Source organism: Chanodichthys erythropterus, chromosome 3 (genome assembly GCF_024489055.1).
Source record: "Chanodichthys erythropterus isolate Z2021 chromosome 3, ASM2448905v1, whole genome shotgun sequence".
NCBI lineage: Eukaryota > Metazoa > Chordata > Actinopteri > Cypriniformes > Xenocyprididae > Chanodichthys > Chanodichthys erythropterus.
The window spans coordinates 56827250-56838532 of record NC_090223.1 but is presented as its reverse complement, the minus strand read 5'-3'; the positions used below and the strand labels follow the sequence as shown (position 1 = coordinate 56838532).

General features: G+C 39.6%; 1 pseudogene; it reads right to left on the bottom strand.

Annotated features, from left to right (window-relative positions):
- Positions 1 to 801: 801 nt before the first annotated feature.
- Positions 802 to 920, bottom strand: LOC137018204 (5S ribosomal RNA; annotated as a pseudogene).
- Between the last annotated feature and the right edge of the window lie 10363 nt (positions 921 to 11283).

Below are 11283 nucleotides of genomic sequence, written 5' to 3'. Positions count from 1 at the left end.
AGCATGTCATGAACAATAATCACAACCATAAAACATAAAGATATGTGCAATTTTGGCAAAATAAATTCAGATGTATAAGTTTTGCTAAAATATATCTATAGCTATATTTCATAGCTGATCTGCTTTGGCAAGTCAAGGGCCCAGACATCCTCGGATCATAAGACAGCATGTGGGTTGTAATTTTCAGGAAAGACCAGTTCCTAAATAATTCTCCAACCACTGACAGAACATTTACAGGCTATAGGCTTTTAGAAAAATATATGGTTTTGGTGGTTGAATCAGCTGTCCCTCATTGGTAAATAGGCCAAAATGTACCACCTGTAAAGAGGTTCCTCAATCTACAATATGGGGCTATGTAAACTGTAACCCATATGCAAAAAGCCAGTGCATGTCAATTCATATAAATTAGAAGACATGTTCTATCTTCCTGCTTACTTCAGTGTATCATACTGCATACATAGCCCCATATTCTATATTGATAAACTAACTGTCCAATGCATCAATCTCATGCGCGCCCTCATCACCTCTAGACTGGACTACTGCAACAGTATTCTCTATGGCAATGTTTCCCAACCTTGCTTCTGAAGGACCCCCAACACTGCATGTTTTCTTTGTCTCCCTAATCAAACACACCTGATTCAACTCATCAGCATGGGTTAATGAGCTGATGAGTTGAATCAGGTGTGTTTGATTAGGGAGACAAAGAAAGTGTGCAGTGTTGGGGTCGTAAGTGAAATCTGCAGCCAAGAGTGGGCTATTTAAGACATTCAGACACTCTTTATATTTTCAGACAAAACATAAAGCTTACAGCACCTGGTATTCCCAGGCGGTCTCCCATCCAAGTACTAACCAGGCCCGACTGGGCTTAGCATCCGAGATCAGACGATATCGGGCGTGCTCGGAGTGGTATGGCCGTAAGCGAAAACTGCTGCCAAGAGTGGGCTATTTAAGACATTCAGACACTCTTTATATTTTCAGAAGAAACATAAAGCTTACAGCACCTGGTATTCCCAGGCGGTCTCCCATCCAAGTACTAACCAGGCCCGACTCTGCTTAGCTTCCGAGATCAGACGAGATCGGGCGTGCTTTTTTTTTTTTGCTTTTTTTTTATTAATAAAACATCTCACATCTTACATGCATACAAATTAATTTTCAGCATATCACATAATATAATGTTAAATACCTACATCCATAGATACAAAGACACATTGCAATCATAATTAGCACGAAATATTTCTTATATTCTTTAAAACATTCCAATACCCTTTCATCATTCCCCGCAATTATTTTATAGAACATCTCAGTTTGCCCCTTCATACTAAAATATTCATACAATATCTGTATATGCCCCTCTAATTTTCTCCTAAAGAAAACCCACATATTTATATTACCTTTTTTCTCTTTCATGACATTCCGTCTGCACGACACTGCATATCTTGCCACATTTAAAATAAAGTTGACTATGTATCTATTCTTCCCTTTTCCTCTTACTCCAAGTAAAAAATATTTATTCCATTCATTAGGTTGTTTAATTTTTTCTCCCAAAATTCTTTCTATGAAGTTTTTAATTTCTCCCATAAAATCTTGAAGACTCAAATACAATAAAAACTAATGTAAAAAAACCTTGTCTCCCTTTTCACAAACATCACACCTTGCATTCTGTACAGTTCTCATTTTACAAAATCTCATTTTTGTATGAATTACATTATTTCTTAAAAGAAAATTAAAATTCTCAATCATTGGATCCATAAAATTAATTCTCAGATTCTCCCAAATGTTTTCATTTTCTGTTCCCAGAAATAGCCTACTCCAAAAACCTTTTGCAATTGGTTGAACAAAAATCATCTTTCTAAAAAAATTATAAAACAACTTGAGAGAACATGATTGAATTGACATTTTGTTTCCAGTTTCTTTTAAAAACACTTCAACCTTTCCCCTTCCTTCATCCTTCTTCCCTATTCTATCTATCCATTCTTTCGGAATTGCTTTTTTAATTTTATCAAATTGTTGCTTAACAATAACCCTTTCCACCTCTTCCCCAGTCTCCTCTATTTCATCTATTATACCCTGTAGTGGTATAAAACCATCTATGACCTCATATAAAACATCCCTAACTTTAATTAGCCCTGCTGCAATCCACTGTTTAAAATATAATTCGTTTCCTTCATATAAAATATTAGAGTTTAAAAACAATGGATGATTTAAAAATTCATTCATTCCTTCTGGCTTATATACAACTATTGGTAGAAATTCCTTCCATGCCCCTAGAACTTTTTTTATAAAATTCTGGTACACCCTTTAACATGTGCTCCTTCAGTTTCATCCAAATTATTCCTTCCCCATATTAAGACATCCACACTTATTTAAAAAATATTTCATTCCACCCTTCCACTCTTGTTTGTTATTTGTATTTAAAAATTTCTTCATTATCTTAACCCTCAAACTTTTCAATCTTGTACTTGGATCTAGCAAACCTAAACCTCCCTCTTGAACAGTTCCTATTATTGTATCATACGCAATTTTTGCCAGTTTCCCCTCCCATATAAAATTTAAAATACTCTTTTTCCAACCTCTTATGAACCCAGATTGGTAAAGAAGTGACCTGTAAAGCATACCACATTTTAGACAGCATCAGGGCATTCACTATCAAAATTTTCCCTCTTAAGTTCAGCAATCGCTGTAGCGATTGTACAGTTATTAATCAATTTATGGGTGGAATATAAATATAATAATTCATAAAGCTTTATGAATAATTATTATGCACATACCGACCCAAGGGGGAATTAACCATATATGGTGAATTAATTATAACGATTTATAATTAATTCTATATATGATTAGTTCTGGTTTAATAATTATTTAGAGAAACTGTTCGTTTGTCCAGCAAACTAAGCTCCTCAAAGAATATTACCAAAGGAAGGTTTTTCTCTGGCCACGAGAAGGACCTCCTATTCTAGCATCCAAATGTAAAGCAAGGATATAGGATCTAAACGTTAAAGTGACCGGGTTTTTGTTGAAATGAGCAAAAAGAACAATCGAGCATGAATAATGTGTTTAATATATGCAAACTACGACTACAGAGGTTATACGTCTAAATACAGAATATACAAATATATACAAAAGGGAACATAGAGACAGAACAGGAAGGATGGTCAAAGAATGGCAAATTATGACAGTTAACCCTTTTGAGAGCCAGCACAGAAATCAGTTTATACAAATTTCAGATAAATTATAATACTTGCTTATGGTTCAAGTCGGTGTGCAGCAGAGTTTCAATGCACCTGGAGAGTTTCTCCAGTGGGGTTTTCAAACGAGGTTTAACTGATGCGTAAGATGACAGAGAAGAAAGAAGAGAGAGATTCCAAGGAGATGGTCGTCCCGGAAGGAGAGCATGTGATGACAGCGCTGTCGCCTTCAGGGGCAGTCGAGAGACAATCGGGAGACAACGGAAAAGTTGTGTGTCGTTGTTTTTATGGAAAACCAAGCTAACACACCCCCTGAATTGTAACGGCCAATAGATGCGCAGCACTATTTGGCGGGCAAAGTTCCTTTGTTTGGTCTCCTTGCTGAATTTATGACTATCAGATCAGATTTCGAGATGGAGTACTTTCTTCTTGAACAATGCATTTGTCATCTATGTGACATATCTCAGTGAATGATCAGTAGCCAAAGCTTTAAAACGAGATCAAACTTGATAGATCAGACAGGTATATAAAGGAAATTATGGTTTACAGACAAAATTCCCTTATTACAACTAAAACGAACTCAACTACAGTTATTTAAACTAAGTCTAAACATTAGGAAACATACACTCGAGATACATGATGGGTACATACATGGATGTGACTTGGCATAATTATATTTTACATATACAGTCAATAATGTATGTTTGTGTGTTTTTGTGTGTGTCTGTGTGTGTGTGGTGGGTGTTGGAATGTGAATCTGGCCCGTAGTCCACATGAAAGGCCCCTTTGATGTCCTTAGAGCTAGGAAATTGGGCCTTCTGTTTTACTTCGGAGGGTAACAAAGGTGTCAGAGGGTCTGTTTTTTTTCTAGACCGGCCGGCGCTGAGATGAGATTTTACAACCCAGTCCAGCATGCTAAAAGCCAAAGTTAATTGATTATCCTGATACGTGTGCATATGCTACATCGCTGTCTCCAAAAGATCAACCTTCTCTCCATGCTTATTTTCTGTCTCTTCTTTAAAATTAAGATCGCCTGGTAATTGTTTTGCTGTCCCTATGCTCATCACTACATATTTTTCTACATTAATTCTTGCTCCCAACCCTACAATATTTTTTACATTTTTCCCATAGCTCTTTCAGTGCTCTCTATATCCTTTAAAATCAATGTTGTATTGTCTGCGTATTGATAGATTTTTTGTTCTTTCTCTAATCCCCCAAAGCTAATTCCTTTAATATTTGTATCTTCTTCAACTGTTAAACCCAACGGTTCAGCTACGATACTATATAATGGTGCAGAGAGAGGGCATGCCTGTCTAATTGACCTTCATATGGTAAAACCTTCTGTCATAAAACCATTACACTTTACAAAAATTAATTGGATCTTTATATAAAGCCCTAATCCATTTTATAAAATTATTCCCAAAACCAAATTTTTCTAAAAGTTCAAATAAATAATCATGTTCAACCCTATCGAATGCTTTCTCTAAGTCTAAACTCAACATATATCCTTCTTTTTTGTTTTCTATCATATAACTAATCTTATCCCTTATATTACAAACCGTATCTGTGATTTCCCTCCCTATAATTGAATATGCTTGATTTGTTGTTATAATCTGTGGTAAAACTTTGTTTTGCTTCAGAATTATGTAAAAATTTTGCAATATATTTAGTTTTTGCAAGACACTTTTTGTCAAGAAACACAGTATGCATGGAGGCGTGAATGATCATGAATAATGGGCCATTTGCACCTGAGAAGAAAAAAAGAATCACATAATAATGACCTGAAATGACTTGCATATTAATGAGGCATTTCAGTCAGGTAGGCTGTGAAAAAAAACCTCTGTAATAATGTCTCAGCTCATCATAAACAGCAATACTGTGAAATATTATAACAATTTAAAATAATGGTATTCTATTATATTATTTAAAATATAATGTATTTCTGTAATGCAAAGTGTCTAAACAATTATGTTACCTCTATGGCATTTCATATAGGCTTTTAGCTTAAAAGCATGCACATTTGGGGAAACATTGATGGATTCTTATATATTTATGTCAATTTTCCATACTGAGAAGTAATATTTATTGTCATCAATATGAGTGCTGGATACTGTGTTTTCAATTCATACTTGCAGCCGGAGGGCACTCTCTGTGCACATTTAGGCCACAAATTATTCTAAAGAAGAAGAGGACATTTCAGGAATGGTGTTTTTAATTCATACTTGCAGCCGGAGGGCGCTCTCTGTACACTTTTAGGCCACAAATTCATATAAAGCAGAAAAGGAACTAGGAACTAACGGCATGTCTTCTACAGATCACTAACCATGGCTTTAACATCCAAATAAACACTTTTCAAGACAATAAATACAAGATTGAGACGATGTATGCATGTATTGCCTCTGAATTTGCGTCTGAATAGCGCTGATTCCATGGGCGTGGCCGCATTAGCGGGTAATGAGCTGAATCACAGACTTCTGACATGGCTCTCTTTTCATACAGATTACATAAACACAGAATGTTTGTTTTCTATTTGACTTGCACGAGTTAAAACCTGACATTTCAACGTTTCTTTAGACATAAGTGTCATTTTTTGTCATTAGTATTCATAAGTTACAGTTCATTTTCTGAGAACTATCAGATTGGACTTTGTTCAGAGGGAGAGGAGAGATCACACATCATGTTAGTTTTCTTTATTTTACAAAAAGCGCAACATTGTGTTTTTACTCTGAGTGTACACAAATAAAAGAAGACATTCTATGGTTTCAATTTATATATTACTTATGTCTCTATGACAAGAAATGACGGAGTATTTTAAGTCTGTTTTTCCGGCGCGTTTTCAGACCTCAGGGAGTTAACATTCCATGGTCACTATAATATATCTTATCAATCTCTCTCTTCATGTCTCTTTTGATCAACATGAAATCTATTCTACTTTGCTTCATTTGATCTTTCACTAACTGTCGTCTTGAGAAATCCCTTACACCCTCATTCCTCTCCCTCCATATATCTATAAGATCATATTTATCCATTAATTTGAGCAATTCTTCTCTCCCACTGTCTCTTTTATAAGCCATAGTATTTGCTATATCAATTCTACTGAATATTGTGTTGAAATCACCCATTAAAATGAACCTTTCCCATTTTTCTACCAAGCCATTTAAACTATTAAAAAACATTTTCTTTTCAGCCTCTGCATTTGGTGCAAGCACATTACACACAAAAAAACATTTTCCCCTCCTATAACCATTTTCACAATAATGCATTTTCCTTCATTATCCCAATACATGATTTCAACATCATCATTCATGCTTCTTTTACATAAAACAGCAACTCCTTTCTCCTTCCCCCTTCACCATTATTATAGAAAATTCCTCCTTTTAAAACTGTCCATCATTTAATCTTTCCAAAATGTTTCTTGCAGTAATATTACATCAGCTTTTTTGCATAGCTCTTTCATGTTTTCAAATTTATCCACACTTGTTAATCCCCTCACATTGAGTGAAACAATACATAGAGCCATTAGCAACAACACATTCATGTTTCATTCTCTTCTCCCCCTTCCTCCATTGAAACTCCTCCTTCCTCTGTACCTGAGTGCATTCTCATTCTCTGCCCTTTGCCCCTCCTTTCTTATACATTTCATTTAACATCTCTCATTCCTCTTTTCATTCCCCTCCTCAACTCTTCCAAATTCACTTCTATGCATTCCTCTACTTGTTCCTTCTCATTTTTGTCCTCTCTCCTCACTTTTATTGTATCATCCACTGGACCCCCCAACCCCTCTTCCATGCTTCCCTCCATCTTATCCCCCTCCCCTCTATCCTAACTCCTTTTCTCCCCCTTTTCCTTGCTCATGCCTTTTACTGCCCCAATTGTCTACAAAAGACCCATCCCCCTCTTCTTCGTTATTGGCACTGTCCATCATTTCCACATTGTTCTCAGTTTCACCATTTCCATTTTCATCATTTACCTCTTCATTTTCACTTTCACAATCACATCTCATAAATGGTTCCTACAATCAGGACAATTATCTGCTTTACAGTCTTTAGCGAAATGTCCTTGTCCTTCAAAGCATTTAAAATCAGGACAGTCTTTGAAGATACGTCCTGGCTGCAGACACATAGGACAGAGCTTTTCCTGCCTATCATGAATAACGTCTCAGGTTACGTATGTAACCATAGTTCCCTGAGAACAGGGAACGAGACTCTGTTGAACAGAACGCATTGGGGAACCGTTACGTGACCCAGGTGTCGAAAGCACTATCCAACAACTCCAATTGCTATTGGCCGGCGACAGCCTATGACGTCATACGGCGCGACCCGGATGTATAAAGGGAGTGCCTGGAGAGACAGTCACTATCTTATCGTCTTGAGGGATTGTTCTGGAGGCAGGCAACCTGACGCATGGCAAAGGAACGCAGAGTCTCGTTCCCTGTTCTCAGGGAACTATGGTTACATACGTAACCTGAGACGTTCCCTTTCGAAGGGAACTCCACTCTGCGTTGAACAGAACGCATTGGGGAGCGATATACCCACGCCGCCATGCTGGAGGGGAGTGCCTGCCAAAAAATATGGCTGAGGCAAAGACCTCAAGGCAGTTCTCAAACTGCCCAGCAACTCGGGTCACACCAGGCTGTCAGTGACAGCATTCCCTTTGGCCAACAGCCCAAGCTGACCTTCCCACAGGCTTCTACCTTTCTCTTTTAACAAATAGAGCCTAGAGAAACGCTAAGGCGTCTAGAACTCAATTTTCTTGTGAGAAAAGTGGTTCCTTTAAGGGAATGTGGCCAAGGAACCAAAGGGAACCTCGGCCAGTCACTCAAGAGGGGAGCAAGGTCACCCTCCTTGCCACCAGGGAGGCCGACCTGGTCTTCTCAGGGAACAGACTCAGTTCAGGCCAACCCTGTCTGAATACAGAGCCTCGCCAAACGCATTCTTCAGGAAGATAGTAGGTAAGAGTGACTGCAGAAAGGCAGAAACCAGCTCAGACACACGCGTAGAGACGGGCATCCTGGAGAGCAGAACTCAGCTGAGTGCTATGAACCCTCCTATTGAGGAGAGATAATCCGCTCAACCTAGGATCTACCCAGTGCTAAATTAACGCACTGAGGAGGCTGTGCGCTGAAAACCCTGAAAAGGGGAGCACAAACCAGCCTGGGGCCGACGCTTAAGACGGGGCCTGATCAAGGCTGAACCATCATAATCAGCTTAGGGAGCTAAGCACTATTACAAACCCCAAGTGGAAGCGCATAGCTCACCTAACAGGTAGACTATGCCAAGAGCACATACTCATGGAGGCCCGAGAGGGGCTACAACATGACAACAGTTCTATATACATAAAGACAGAAGTAAACTTCAGAAAGAAGCCCGTTCCTGGTAAAGCCATTCTGAACATCTGTCTAAGCCGGCGGCAGACAGACAACTTCCATGGCAGCAATAGAAAGCTGCACAGTGCTCTTATGATAATCCACCCAACACAATCCGACAAGCAGTGTACTCAGTAAAAGCACCTTTTACTCTTTAAGCAAGAGGAGTACAGCGTATACCAACACGTATTAAGGAAGGCCTGGAAGGCCTATAACCTCAACAGACACGTGGTATCAGCTCATGGCAGTGTTTAGGTCCCAAGCCTGGTAAACAGCCCGCAAAAGAGGGGGTTGAATCTACCACTTGGGCCCCTGGCCAACGAAAGTGTATAGAAATAGTTCTCAGAGAGAAATACACCTAAACAAACACTAGTGTATCCAAAAAGGGCGGCCCGCAGGCTAGCATCCTTCAGGACACACGGTGTAAGTCTCGTGGCCGTTTCCAGGAGCACAAAGATCCAACCTAAGCGCTAGGTGGCTCTTAGCACAACTAGAATCATCAAGGTTTCACTACTGACATCTCATCCAGAGCCGCACAGAAAAACACAGTCTGTGCCAACGTGCAAACTAAAACGGAGGCCTGAAGTGGCCTGCCGATCCAGTGACACGTGGCTTCAGCTTGTGAATTCCCAGGGAACCAAGCTTACAGGGAACCAGCTCTAACTATGCCAATGTGGTCTAAGGGAGGTTATAAGGCCTACTAACTCAAACAAACACATGGCAGGGCCTGTGGTAGTGTACATATGTGAGCAAACCATGATCAGTTAATCAGCATGACAACTGCTAACTAGAAGGAGGCTAAATATCATAAAGCCTACAATCCGAGTTATATGCAATATAATCGCTAACAAGATCACCAGGGAGCTAAAATAGATACCAACTTTCCTCAAAAAGTGGTTCTAACTACCCTGAGTATGCAATCCAACAGGTGATGCACTCAGTGACACAAATACACCTCTTAACTGGGGAATATGTAGTCACCATCCTCTCAAATAGCAAAAAGGGCCTACTATTAAGAGAACAGGTGCAAACCTGTGGCAGCATACGTAAGCTCACACATATATATATATATATATATATATATATATATATATATATATATATGTAGGGCAAAAATCTAGAACTCAAAGTAATATAAAACTTTGAAATACATGCTATTTTAAAGGAAAAACATTCCCAAACAGATCCTCAAATCTGTTCTAAGCCTAGCAGACGAAAGGCTAAAAACTAGCATTGTCCAATCAAATTTGATAAATACTGATATCAAGTGGCTCAGAGGAATTAATTTCCCTTAGCATGAAAGTGGGGGAAGTGGGGCCTAGCAAACCTGCATAACTTATCTACGCAAAGATAAGGGCCTACCACCTGAGAGACAGCATCAGGGAGTCAAAACAGTCTACGACCTAGCTGTTAATCTCACAATTGCGCCTACACAAGCAAGGGGATAATGGCATACAGCCTAACAACTCCCTCGGGAGGAGGCCAGAACTAGGAACTATACAACCTGACAAGGGATAGTATACATAAGGTTATGTAAATAACACACCTAACCTAGCTCTAGCCTAGCCGCTAAGCTACGGGCCTTCTTACAAGGCCACAAGCCTAGTGAAGCCCGGGCTTCACCTCCAAATCTCATGGATAAGAGAAAGAAGCTCACAAGCAAACAATGTCAGGCAGCCGATTAAGGCCGACCTAAACATCTACATATTAGCTGAAGTGACAAGTACTATCAACTTCAGTATGCCAAAAAAAAACCAATTTTCCTGACTACATGCTCAGAAAACTATACAGGAAATAAGGTCTTATTTTAAATGAATAAAATATAGACCCTCCTGCAGCTCAAAAACCAAAAACTCCTAATGCTCCCTTTTAAATAAAAGGATGGAATCTAAGGTTCTTTAAGCTTAAAGATCCTCTTACTATCAAACAGAAACAGCGGGCTGATAGAAACAATGACTATGGGCCCAGCCATCAGTCTGACCATAAGAAGCATCTGAGCATGACATATGCTTCTATATATACATATACACACAGGAGGTGGAAGAAGAGGAGAGGGTAGCTATAAAGCGCCCTATATAGCTGGGAGATTGATCACAAACACAACAGTGTTTACAATCGATCACCCGTCTCACTCGCTCTTCCCCCCCCCGTCTGTCTGGGTTCAGATACAAATCTGAATGGCTAGGGGTTTTTCCATTCCTCACCGATCTCAAAAGCGGAGATCAGAACGGAATAGAAAGTATGGAAGTTGCCGTATCAATGGACAGAAAGGAACGCGCACGGCCCCTCTCTTAACGCGCCCTCCCGGCAGCCACAGCCCGCCGAGAAGTGCGTCCCAAACACACAGCAGCTTGCATACACCCGCCAGAGGAGAGCTCACCGCCGGACGCGATGACGTCAAACACGAACGTCATCGTCATCCGGTCGCTCTCGCCAGCCCCAGGGAAGTTGAGAGAATAAAGCTTTCTCAAACTTCCCAACGAGCTCATCCGCAAGCCCTATGATTGCAGCCACTGTTAAGCCTTAGCACAAAATGGGGCCAGAACCACCAGGCAGAAATGCAGACAGCTCTTCCCTCGGGAAGAGTACCAAACGAGAACAGAGTAAACAACAGACAGACACACAGCACTGTGTATGCGTGCTCCTCTCCAGACAGAAAACGCTCAGAAAAATATGTATATCAAGTGTCAAACCTTGGGACACGGATAAACACACTGTCATGAACGTTTGTAA